Source organism: Triticum urartu, chromosome 3A (assembly GCF_056163025.1).
Source record: "Triticum urartu cultivar PI428250 chromosome 3A, HENAU_Tu73, whole genome shotgun sequence".
Classification (NCBI taxonomy): Eukaryota; Viridiplantae; Streptophyta; class Magnoliopsida; order Poales; family Poaceae; genus Triticum; species Triticum urartu.
Genome location: NC_141875.1, coordinates 733,490,465 through 733,504,163, shown reverse-complemented (window position 1 = coordinate 733,504,163; position 13,699 = coordinate 733,490,465). Strand labels below are relative to the sequence as shown.

The window sequence follows — 13,699 nt, the reverse complement described above, 5'->3', positions numbered from 1 at the left end:
GCGGTAGACATAACAATCATTAGTGTTCTCAAGAATTAGTACACTATTAGTGAATGGCAATGAACATCAACCATACCCATCTAAATTGGATGAGTGAGAATATTTCTATTTATTCAATTCTACCCAAAACTGTCATGGCAAAATGCATCACAAAGCCTCACTAATCTAGTATTCATCATCAGTTGTGAGATAGAAATAATTCCTCATACAGTGTTACAGGAATAGATCTGTCCCAGAGGGGCTTGGCGGTTGGCAGATTGTTCCATAAGCTTATAATCTTGTCAATCTCTATTTGTAAACTGCAATATAATTAGATTTTCTTTTAAAAGAAGCAATCTGAATCAAAGATAAGATGAACAAAGATTAGGAATATGATAGGGGAGTGTAGAGGACATGTCTCAACCCCACCTCATCATCCTTGAATCTTTTTGATGTAACAAAAAAGTGACAAGATACCCTCCTTACAGTAGCAAGCAAGGGCTGAAAGCATTTCTCAAACATAGCTCCCATGTTTCTCTAAATTAAACAAGTAGGATTTGAGCCATGCCATTGTTTGAAAAAAAAGTTGGGACATCACTCAAAAGATAATAAAGTTGCACATCCCTGATGGTATGCTAAAGCTAGAGATGGGCTGCTGCTTCACCTGCTAAAAACACATGGAAAATGATAAACTGGCATTCATTTCATGGATTGAATAGTATTTCTTTTCTGAAGTGCACAAATATGAAAGATAGGATTCTTCTTCCCATGCTGCTATCTCCAAAATGTGATCTTGAGTACAAAATAAAAATACTCTGTTATACTATATGGTTTTGCCTAGACATAAAGTCAAATCAAGCATTACATGAGCAACTTTGAGTAAAAGCAGTCTGCATAACAATATATATGCTCATATGAAACCCATGATTATACGTATAGTTGGATCAACAATCTAAAACTCCCACTGTTCATGGTCACAAGCTTGTGATATGCATAGAAATATAATAAAAAATCTTCTTAAAAATGGCTATTCTAGGATACGTTAAAGTAAATGCGCATCAGGAGAATCGTACCAAATTTCTGGCAAAGTAGAGGTGTACCAAGAAGCAAGCAAGAACTACACATGCAACCAATCGAAAATGATCCAAACCACTGAACTTGCTGGGGCACTTCGACTTATTTAAGGTGATCGAAGGGACTCTGCAAACACAATGGAAATAACAAAACATGAAAATCTGTCAAACCTGTAGGCACTTGAACACGGTAACACAAAAGTGAACTAAAGGCACCCCTAGCGGATAGCAGTATGATGCTGAAAGATAAATCGCCAGTGAGGATGATCCGTGCAGCATGACATGAATGGAGAAAATACTCAACAAAAGGCATTTATAGAACAAATGGAAGTAATCAGTCGATCATAGCCAACATGAACATCACCTACATGCATTTCTTGGAATGAAAGGACGTCAGGACAATGTAATTGCTTGCTGGAAGAATGAGCCATTCATAAACTGAGAAAAATATAGCCAAACCTAGCAGAGTATCATGGTGATGGATATTGTGCCGCCGGGTGGAAAGGTTGAGTAAAGAATTGCAGGGAGAAAGAATATATACACGTACACGTATCCGAGGCAGCCGGAAGGACGGGCACATTACCCGCCATGAATCCATGGGCAGAAACTGAAGAATAATTGTGCCCTTCAAACTTGAGCAGAGCAGTTTCCGTAAGGTGAGGCGTCGGCTGGATCCCCTCTTTCCTCCTCGCAGACCGGTCGCTCGCCATCAAGCGATTCCCGCTCCTCCCGTGTTTCCCGCGTCGGCCGGATCTGATCCCTCTCAGTCGATCCCCGCGTCGGTCGCATCGAGGGATCTATGGACCGACGCACACCGGCCATCTTCACTGGAAGGAATCGGCAGCAGCGGTCGCTCCTATCTGCGGCTCGAATCGGGACTTCAGGAGTGGATGGATTCGCTCCGCTGCGCCTCGATCGGGATCGGATTAGGAGGGTTCAGGGTCGAGAGGATGGAGCTCACGCGGTCGCTCGTATGCCCCAAGCCCAGCAGTGGACCTCAGTTTTTACTGTCCTTAATGGGCCGATGGCTCGACGGCCCAATGCACGAGAAGCCTTGGTTTCGGGCTCTGGAGCAGCAGCCCAAAAGACAGCCAGGCCAGTTAGCATAGATCGCCACACGCACGAAATCAAACGGCCAGGAAGTCTCAGATCGAAAAACGGACGGCCGAAAACACAAATCGCTGTAAGGGCTCGGTTTAGATGCGGTTATACTGTCCTTAATGTGTTTGTTTTAGTTGGAATTGTATGTATAGAATGGAATTGGTGGATTTTATTTTTTCAAATCGTAATTAGTTAGTAGTAGGGTGGGAAAACATCTGAGGCGCTACTACTATTTCATTACTAGTAGCGCGGGTTGCGCCCGCGCTACTACTAAAATGTTAGTAGTAGCGTGGGTTTCACCCGCGCTACTACTAACTATTAGCTGTAGCGCGATACTAGTAGCGCGGGTACCCGCGCTGCTAGTAGCCATTTTACCCGCGCTGCTAGTAGCCTTTTTCCTAGTAGTGAGTGTTGGCGGCAGAGTCATGTGTGGCAGAGTCATCATTGGTGGAGTAGGATGCAGCTTAGCGAAATTGACCATCCAATGGACGAATGCCTTCATCTATCACAGCGGCGGCCTTGCCTTTGTCATCAGCTGAGGAATAAGTCCGTTTGAGGACTTCAATTGGAGGCAAGTAGCTGCAGAGGTTTAGAGTGTCAGCTTTGTAATTGAGTGAAGACCTTGTTCTGATGAATCTCATGATCCAAGGTGCATAAGTCTTCAGCTCAAAAGGTGACATAGCGACATTGGCCAGAGTCCTCATGAAGAAATCATGGAAGTTGACAGGAACGCCATGAATGATATTGAAAAGCAGATTCTTCATGATGCCAACGACTTCTTCTTCATTTGAGCTGTGGCCCTTGATTGGACTCAATGTCTTCGTCAAGATACAATAGACAGTCCGAGGCACATAGAGTAATTCCTTGACGAGGAATTTGGTTCGAGGGGCCTGCCCTGGCTTCAAAGGCTTCATCAGAACTTGCATGTAATAGTTTGTAAGCTCAGGCTCACTGTAGACGCAACGAGCACCTTCAAGGGGAGGACTGAGTGATAGGGCACTAAGCAATTCAGTTGCTGGTGCCTTGTAGTGAGTATTTTCTGACATCCAGTCTAGCACCCATGAATTCACATCTTCAGAATCGCCTGCGATGTGCAGCGTCGCATAGAATTGAAGAATGAGTTCTTCATTCCAATCACAGATATCAGTGCAGAAGTTTAGTAGCCCAGCGTCGTGAAGAACACTGAGGACTGGCTCGAAGCATGGCAGAGATTCCATGTCCACGTGAGGAATATGTGCATGATCGAAGACTTTGTCTTTGTTGAATAGCACTGATGAATAGAAATTGGCTTGACTAGCAGTCCAGAAACGCCTCTTCCTTATGCGAGCAGAATCATACGGGTTGTAATCAGTGAAGAACACATGCTCGCCAAAGAAGTCTTCAGCCTTGAACTTTTGCTTGCGCGAAAATGGATCCTTTGGTTTTGGCAGAGGAGTGTCAGTGAGTTGCATCACTACCTCAGGAATCACAATCTCAGGTTCTTCAGGCTGAGGAATTTCTGGTTCCTCTTCAGTTGCAGTCTGCGTTGTCACATGATCAGCAGCAGCAGTTTCTTCAGCACTAGTGGCTGGAATTTCTTCACGGACATACGAGGTGGGTTGAGTTTCTTCAGAGCCCATTTGACCTGTTGGTGCAGGGGACTGAGGTATTTGTTGTAAAGGGGTGAAGAGTGGAGAGTTGGGGTGCTGACTTTCCCAAAAGTCATCATTCATCACAGGTGTAGTACACCCAATATCCACGTCTTCATCTTCCAATTCTTCAACGCCAGCCTCTTCAGCTGTGAACTGAGGCATTTGGCGAGGAAACAACAGGAGTTGAAGGGATTGTATCCACTTCAATTTCTTCATCAATCTGCTCTGACGAAGCAGCAGAATGATCTTCTTCATCCGATCCGCTAGGGATCTCATATTGTTCACCAAAAGGAACAAGGTCCTTTGATGGCTTGGTTGAGATTGGAACAGCATCAATTGGGTTTGCAAATGAACTGGTCATAGGCTTCATCTTCTTTGGAGCTGAAGATTCTGAAGCAGCTGATGCTTTCCTTTTCTTCACTGCAGCTCGCTCTGCAGCATTGGTCTTCTTCACATCTGATGCAGATGGAAGGATAGGAGTTGGTGTAGGCGCGGGAGGAGCTGAGGAATCTGTTTGATTTTCTTCAGGCCCAGCTGATGCAGTTGCCCTGACTTCTTCAGTTTCTTCAGGCGCACCGCTAGTGGATGCCCTGGAAATTTCTTCAGCGGCTGGAATGGAGTCATCAGCCCTGGAACTAGCATTTTCTTCAGCAGTCTTAAAGTCATCAGCAGTGCTGGCATGTTCTTCAGTTGGCTGAGCAGAAGCTTCAGCTTGAGGAACTTCTTGTTGCGATGGGACTGCAACATTGGTGAACTTCTCAGTCAGTTTGACAAACCTGACTTTGGCTCCCTGCCAATCAGCATAGTAGGCGTTGAAGTTGTCGCTGAGGGTTTTGATTTCAGAATGGATGTTGATAAGTTCATCAGTTGTCATTCTGACAACGTTGGTCTTCAGATACTTCTCCTTCTTGTACTGGGCCTTCTTGATCTACCTGGCCTGCTCATACTTCCATTTCTCTTCTTGGATGAAATGAGTCAGCATATGATTTTGACCAGGTGTCAACTTGAAGTCAGACATAGGAGTGTTTGGGTCCTTGTGCCAGAAATCAATTGTTGGGGAACGTAGCAATAATTCAAAATTTTCCTACGTGTCACCAAGATCAATCTATGGAGTCATCTAGCAACGAGGGAGGAGTGGATCTACATACCCTTGTAGATCGCGCGCGGAAGCGTTCAAGAGAACGGGGTTGATGGAGTCGTACTCGTCGTGATCCAAATCACCGATGATCCTAGCGCCGAACGGACGGCACCTCCGCGTTCAACACACGTACAGAGCAGCGACGTCTCCTCCTTCTTGATCCAGCAAGGGGGAAGGAGAGGTTGATGGAGATCCAGCAGCACGACGGCGTGGTGGTGGAAGTAGCGGGATTCCAACAGGGCTTCGCCAAGCGCTGCGGGAGGAGGGAGATGTGTCACGGGAGGGAGAGGGAGGCGCCAGGGCTTAGATGTGGCTTCCCTCCCTTCCCCCCACTATATATAGGGCCAAGGGAGAGGGGGGGCGCAGCCTTGGCCCTTCCTCCAAGGAAGGGTGCGGCTAGGGAGGAGTCCCTCCTCCCCAAGGCACCTAGGAGGTGCCTTCCCCCTTTAGGACTCTTCCTTTCCTTATCCCTTGGCGCATGGGCCTCTTGGGGCTGGTGCCCTTGGCCCATATAGGCCAAGGCGCACACCCCTACAGCCCATGTGGCCCCCCGGGGCAGGTGGCCCCACCCGGTGGACCCCCGGGACCCTTCCGGTGGTCCCGGTACAATACCGGTGACCCCGAAACTTGTCCCGATGGCCGAAATAGCACTTCCTCTATATAATTCTTTACCTCCGGACCATTCCGGAACTCCTCGTGACGTCCGGGATCTCATCCGGGACTCCGAACAACATTCGTGTTACCGCATACTAATATCTCTATAACCCTAGCGTCACCGAACCTTAAGTGTGTAGACCCTACGGGTTCGGGAACCATGCAGACATGACCGAGACGTTCTCCGGTCAATAACCAATAGCGGGATCTGGATACCCATGTTGGTTCCCACATGTTCCACGATGATCTCATCGGATGAACCATGATGTCGAGGATTCGATCAATCCCGTATACAATTCCCTTTGTCTATCGGTACGATACTTGCCCGAGATTCGATCGTCGGTATCCCGATACCTTGTTCAATCTCGTTACCGGCAAGTCTCTTTACTCGTTCCGTAACACATCATCCCGTGATCAACTCCTTGATCACATTGTGCACATTATGATGATGTCCTACCGAGTGGGCCCAGAGATACCTCTCCGTCACACGGAGTGACAAATCCCAGTCTCGATTCGTGCCAACCCAACAGACACTTTCGGAGATACTTGTAGTGTACCTTTATAGCCACCCAGTTACGTTGTGACGTTTGGCACACCCAAAGTATTCCTACAGTATCCGGGAGTTGCACAATCTCATGGTCTAAGGAAATGATACTTGACATTAGAAAAGCTTTAGCATACGAACTACACGATCTAGTGCTATGCTTAGGATTGGGTCTTGTCCATCACATCATTCTCCTAATGATGTGATCTCATTATCAACGACATCCAATGTCCATGGTCAGGAAACCGTGACCATCTATTGATCAACGAGCTAGTCAACTAGAGGCTTACTAGGGACATGGTGTTGTCTATGTATCCACACATGTATCTGAGTTTCCTATCAATACAATTATAGCATGGATAATAAACGATTATCATGAACAAGGAAATATAATAATAACTTATTTATTATTGCCTCTAGGGCATATTTCCAACATCAATGTAATCTAGGATCGCCCTTGGATCCAAAAGCAGTGGCACAGATGTGCCTTTGGCTCTAGCGGCCCTAACTTGCCTGTCTCTGATGATTTCTGCAAGTTCATCATCATCAGCTTCATCTTCTTCAGTCGGCATTTGGAAGGTGACTTGCTTCTTCTTAGGACTTGGGCGAGGACCTCGTCCAGCAGTTGCCTTGGTCTTCAGCAGAGTGGGGCCTGATGAAGAATTTGGTGCAGTTGAGGAACTTGCTGAGACACCAGAGGCAATGGAGATGCCTACAGTCCTTTGGCACGTGGCCAGATGCACAGGTGCTGAGGACTTTGCCGGAGCAGCTGAGGACTTTGGAGGAGGAGCTGAGGATTTTGGAGGAGCAGGAGCAGCATGAGGAATTGGTCTTGAGGACTTTGAAGATTCTGGCCATGAGGGCACACCTGAGGAACTTGGCCGTGAGGGCACTGTTGGTGAAGCACTTGGCTTGCGCGCAGGCTTCTTTGCCATAGATCTCTTTGGCTTGACAGAGGCCTCAGTGGCAGTAGCAGCAGTAGAGTCTTCGTTGAATTTCCTCACAGCTTCTTTTGCTTGCTTGGCCAACTTGGCTTGGCGCTTGGCCCATTCTTCAGGAAAGTCCTCACCGCGTTTGATGCTAGTGGGATCTACCACTTGGCCAGGTGCCAATGGGGCTCTTGGGCATGGAGGATTGAGTGTGAATTTCTTCATATACTTTGGAGTTACATATCTGTATTCCCTCCATTCTCGTGCCCATCTCCTTTCAATCCTCTGTATGCGCACCTTGCGCTGATTTTTGTTTTCTTTGCCAAACTTGGCCTCATCAGGTGTGCAGTATTCTTTGTAAATGTCCTCAAGGATTTCAAAAGCAGTCATGACCTCATGCCTCTTTCCTCCTTTCTGCGGCTTCTTTCCCTCTGCCATATTCTTCAGTTGAGGAATTTGAACAATCGAATTTTCTGAAGAAGTATGCAATTTTTCTTCGAGGAACGATGCAAATGAGTTAAGTTGATGAGAACCTAGTGATTCAGCAGCAGACATGAGTACCTGTGAACAGAGTATAGTTGCGAGGAATTTGGAGAGGTCATATGCGTTCTTAGAAGGTTTTAAATAAAACAAGTTTGAGGAATTTGACCAGATGAGTCTTCAAGAATTTCAGTAAGCGTTCTTTGTCTTAGGTAACAGAGTTGTATAGATCAAAGATCCACACAATTGAGGAATCTTGAAGAAAAATGATGCTTAGAGAAACGAATCAAGAACAGATGGCTTGTGAGGTGTTTTAGTGTGTGAGGATTTGAAGAAAAACACCTTTGAAGATTTTGTAGAAAACTTTCGAAACAAGGAGGGCAGTAAAAGTAACTTTTAATTATCCTGAATGAAGAACACGACGAACAGTGAGGTGGAGAAGTGAAGTTCGTCGGTGTAGATCTTCCACGCCCTAACTCGGCGGAGGAAGACGGCTACGGCGGAGATGGAGTGAAGATTTCCGTGGCCGGCGCGAGTACGACGACGACGAGGTCGAGGCAGTGAAGCTCTTCCTCACCGGCGATGATGGAGTAGCGACGGCGCTAGGGTTTGGGAAGCTCGAGCGGGAGAGAGAGTTCGAGCGGAGTAAAGGAAGTGAGGAAGGGGACGGGGGTATTTATAGCCACGGTGAAAAACTGTTCGCCCGAAGATTTGGGACGAACGTGCCCCTGACCCTTCACATTTGAATGACATGTGTCACCCACGTACTGAGAGGTGGAGATCGTGTTAGATCGTGGGTGAATAGAAAAATGCATCGTGGGATGCGGAACGGTTTGAGCGGCAAAACCGAAAATTTGGATAAGATTAGTTTTAAAGTTTCGTTCGCAATTTCTTCACCTGACAAGGACACAGTGAAGATTTCGAACAAGTTTCAAATAGAATGCACATGAAGAATTTGTGAATAGATTGGATTGAGTATAGCATAGAGGGGGAAGGGTCCGATCACATTCACTTAGCAGAAAAACCAACTTGAAGAAATAGCCATAAGTGAATGTTGCAGAGGACATAAACTCATATATATATATATATATATATATATATATATATATATATATAGCCAATGAAGAAAGACGACGGAAACAGTGAAGATTTTGAAAATTTGAAAATTTTGAACAACTGAGGAATTTCAAAAACTGAGGAAAAACTGAAATTGAAGGTTTTCAACTTTTTGTGGTGGCGTGACCCACCGTATAAGAATGATGATTTCAGACACCGCGTACAATTGTCGTAGGGTTCTGAGAATCAAATGCTTCATTAATTTCTTCACACTTAGAGTGTTATTCTTCATTGATTGAAGAAAAACGTTTCTTCATCTGTTGCACATCTAAGTCATCAATTTTGCATAAGTGTTAGGATGAGTGTCCTTTTCAAAGTACATTCGAAGACTCTAAGATATTTAGCTCACACCGCAACTTGCTAAATCTCTTCTCATCCAAGGGCTTTGTGAAGATATTGGCTAGCTGTTCTTCAGTCTTCACATGCTCAATAGAAATGTCGCCCTTCAACACATGATCACGAAGAAAATGATGACGAATTTGAATGTGCTTTGTCTTCAATTGCTGAACTAGGTTGTGAGCAATCTTGATGGCACTCTCATTGTCACAGAGGAGAGGCACATTCTTCACGTTGACGCCATAGTACTTGAGAGTTTGCTTCATCCATAGCAGTTGAGCACAGCAAGAACCAGCAGCAATGTACTCAGCTTCAGCAGTAGACAGTGATACGCAGTTCTATTTCTTCGAGGACCAACAGACCAAAGATCGTCCGAGGAAATGACATGTACCAGATGTTGACTTGCAGTCCACACGATCACCAGCATAGTCAGAGTCAGAATATCCAATGAGATCAAAATCCGAGCCCTTGGGATACCATAATCCTAGTGTTGGTGTGTGAGCTAGATATCGAAGAATATGCTTCACAGCCTTATGGTGTGATTCCCTCGGTGCAGCTTGAAATCGGGCACACATGCAAACACTAAGCATTATATCTAGCCTAGATGCACATAAGTACAATAAAGAACCAATCATGGAGTATACCTTGTGGTCAAAGTCAATACCATTTTCATCAGTGCATAGATGGCCATTTGTGGGCATAGGAATTTTGATGCCTTTGCAATCTTGCATGCCGAATTTCCTCAGTACATCCTTGAGGTATTTCTCCTGAGATATGAATATGCCATTGCGCTGTTGACGAATTTGAAGACCTAAGAAGAATTTCAACTCTCCCAGCATAGACATTTGATATTCTTCACTCATCATATAAGCAAATTCATTACTATAACGTTGGTCAGTACAGCCGAAGATAATATCATCAACATATATTTGGCACACAAATAGTTCACCATCATAAGATTTAGTAAAGAGAGTAGGGTCGAGTGAACCGGGTGTGAAGCCATTCTTCATGAGGAATTCCTTCAAAGTATCATACCACGCCCGAGGGGCCTGCTTGAGGCCATAGAGGGCCTTATTGAGTCTGAAGACTTTGTCGGGATTCTTTGGATCTTCAAAACCTGGGGGTTGAGCAACATATACTTCTTCCTCAAGCTTACCATTGAGGAATGCACTTTTCACATCCATTTGATATAAGATGATATTATGATGGTTAGCATAAGCAAGTAATATGCGAATAGCCTCAAGTCTAGCAACAGGTGCAAAAGTTTCATCGAAATCAATTCCTTCAACCTGTGTGTTGCCTTGAGCTACAAGTCGTGCCTTATTCCTCACCACAAGGCCATTTTCATCTTGCTTGTTGTGGTAGATCCATTTTGTGCCAATGATATTATGCTTGCGAGGATCTGGACGTTTGACCAGTTCCCAGACGTTGTTGAGCTCGAATTGATGTAATTCTTCTTGCATGGCCTGAATCCACTCAGGCTCCAGAAATGCTTCATCTACCTTAGTGGGCTCTGTGATAGAGACAAAAGCATAGTTCCCACAAAAGTTATATAAGTGTGAAGCTTTTGAGCGTGTGAGAGAACCTGGTGCTCTAATGTCATCGATGATCTTCTCCACTTGCACTTCTTTTGCAACGCGAGGATGAGCTGGTTGTCGTTGAGGAATTTGCTCCGCATTTTCTTCAGCACCATTTTCTTCAGCATTTTCCTCAGGTGCATCAGCTCGACGTTCTTCACGTTCTGGAATGAATTCTTCAGCAGATTCTTCAATAGGAATGACATCCTCAGTAGCCTTGAACTTGATAGAATCCTCAGGTGCTGGTTCATCTATCATAGAAGGTAGGTGCTCTCTTTGCGAGCCATTAGTTTCATCGAACCGCACATCTACAGTTTCAACAACCTTGTGAAGAACGTTGTTGAAGACTCTGTAGGTGTGCGAGTCCTTTCCGTAACCAAGCATAAAACCTTCATGTGCTTTCGGTGCAAATTTAGAGTTGTGATGAGGATCTCTAATCCAGCATTTAGCACCGAAGACTTTGAAATAACTCACATTGGGTTTCTTGTCAGTGAGGAGTTCATAAGCAGTCTTCTTGAAGAATTTGTGAAGATATACTCTATTGATGATGTGGCACGCAGTATCAATTGCATCAATCCAAAAACGACGAGGCGTTTTGTATTCATCAAGCATAGTGCGAGCTATCTCAGCAAGAGTCCTGTTCTTGCGCTCCACGACGCCATTCTGTTGAGGAGTATAAGGATCAGATAACTCATGAGTAATACTGAGGGAGTCCTGGATTAGGGGGTGTTCGGGTAGCCGGACTATACCTTCGCCGGACTCCTGGACTATGAAGATACAAGATTGAAGACTTCGTCCCGTGTTCGGATGGGACTTTCCTTGGCGTGGAAGGCAAGCTTGGTGGTGCGGATATTCAAGATATCCTACCATTGTAACCAACTCCGTGTAACCCTAACCCTATCCGGTGTCTATATAAACCGGAGGGTTGTAGTCCGTAGGACAATCATCTCCATACACAACAATCATACCATAGGCTAGCTTCTAGGGTTTAGCCTCCTTGATCTCGTGGTAGATCTACTCTTGTACTACCCATATCATCAATATTAATCAAGCAGGAGTAGGGTATTACCTCCATCGAGAGGGCCCGAACCTGGGTAAAAACATCGTGTCCCTTGTCTCCTGTTACCATCCAGCCTTGACGCACAGTTCGGGACCCCCTACCCGAGATCCGCCGGTTTTGACACCGACATTGGTGCTTTCATTGAGAGTACCTCTGTGCCGTCGCCGTTTGGGTCCGATGGTTCCTTTGATCATCAACAACGATGAGGTCCAGGGTGAGACTTTTCTCCCCGGATAGATCTTCGTCTTCGGCGGCTTCGCTCTGCGGGCAAATTCGCTTGGTCACCTAGAGCAGATCGAAAGCTACGCCCCTGGCCATCAAGTCAGGTTTGGAAGCTTAAACTACACGGCTAATATCCGCGGAGACTTGATCTTTGACGGGTTCGAGCCACAGCCAAGCGCGCCGCACTACCTCGAGGGGCATGATCTAGCTCTGCCTCCGAACAGTGTCCTGGAGGCCGCACACGCACCGGTTCCGACCCTTAACTCGGAGCCTATTGCACCAATCGAGGATGAGCGGTTGGGCGTCACCTCGGGGGCGGCGATCTCAGAGGCGATCGAGCCGAACGCCAGCCCCGCACTCCGCATGACCCATGACTCCGAGGGTCCGGACTCCTCCCCGAACTCCGAAACCCCCGCGCCCCTGCCAATCGAATCTGATTGGGCGCCGATAATGGAGTTCACCGCCGCAGACGTCTTTTAGCACTCGCCTTTCGGCGACATCCTGAACTCTCTCAAGTCTCTCTCTTTATCAGGAGAGCCCTGGCCGGATTACGGTCAGCGAGGATGGGATACGGACGATGAAGAAATTCAAAGCCCACCCACCACCCACTTTGTAGCCACTGTCGACAATTTAAACGACGTGCTCAACTTCGACTCCGCAGACATCGACAGCATGGATGACGATGCAGGAGATACCGATGAACCAACGCCCATAGGGCATTGGACAGCCACCTCATCTCACGATGTGTACATGGTGGATACCCCTAAAGGAAGCGACAACGAGGAAAAAGGGGATGGAACGGGAGATCGACCCCCCGGAAAGCAATCAAAGCGTCGACGTAAACGCCGACCCAAGCCCCGCCTCGATAAAAACCCAGCCATAGAGCAGGACGAGCCGGTAGACGACGAGCAGGCCTCAGAGCAGCCGTCCGAACAGGGTAACACGGATAGAGAAACCGAACATCCCTCCACCGGCGAAAACGGCATTCCGGACGACCTTACGCCGGATAAACCCATAGAGCAGAAGAGTCTCCACAAGAGGCTCGTTGCAACTGTCCGCTGCCTGAAAAAGCAGAAGCGGAAGCTAAAAACAGCGGAAGATGCACTCCGGATTAGATGGAGCAAAGTAATCAATACCGCCGATAAGTACGGCGACAGTCGCCGCACTAAAAGCTATCCGAAAAGAAAGCTACTGCCTGAATTCGACGAAGAGGCCCTAGAGCCCTCGCATTCAAAAAATAAGAAAGCCACACGGTCGGATAGACGACCCCACAAAACGGCAAGTGGCGCCTCACTCAAAACGGCACGCGACCCACCTAAGGATTCAAAGGCTCTCGTCAGCAATGCCCAGCTAGGTCCATTTATGGGCCAAGAAAGCAAGCTCTCGTCAGCAATGCAAAACAGCCATCATCAGAATCCGGCACACCCAAATACAGGGGCGCCGCACATCCCCTATGTTTCACCGATGAGGTTCTGGACTATGAATTTCCAGAGGGATTCAAACCCGTCAACATAGAGGCATATGAACAACAGACCCCAGAGTCTGGATCGAGGACTATATCCTCCACATACATATGGCCAGAGGAGATGATCTCCACGCCATTAAATATTTACCCCTCAAGCTCAAAGGGCCAGCCCGACATTGGCTTAAGAGCCTTCCCGAAAACACAATTGGAAGTTGGAAGAGCTCGAGGATGCTTTCCGAGCAAATTTTCAAGGGACCTATGTCCGCCCTCCAGATGCAGACGATCTTAGTCACATAACCCAACAGCCCGGAGAATCAGCTCGGCAGTTCTGGAATAGATTCCTCACTAAAAAGAATCACATAGTCGACTGTCCGGACGCCGAAGCCTTAGCAGC

At 46.7% G+C, this 13,699-nt stretch overlaps 1 protein-coding gene across 1 annotated transcript in view; it reads right to left on the bottom strand.

The window, feature by feature from the left end:
- LOC147982395 (uncharacterized) overlaps positions 1 to 13,699 on the bottom strand; it is a 63,957-nt gene that overhangs the window by 13,448 nt on the left and 36,810 nt on the right. The window lies entirely within an intron of this gene.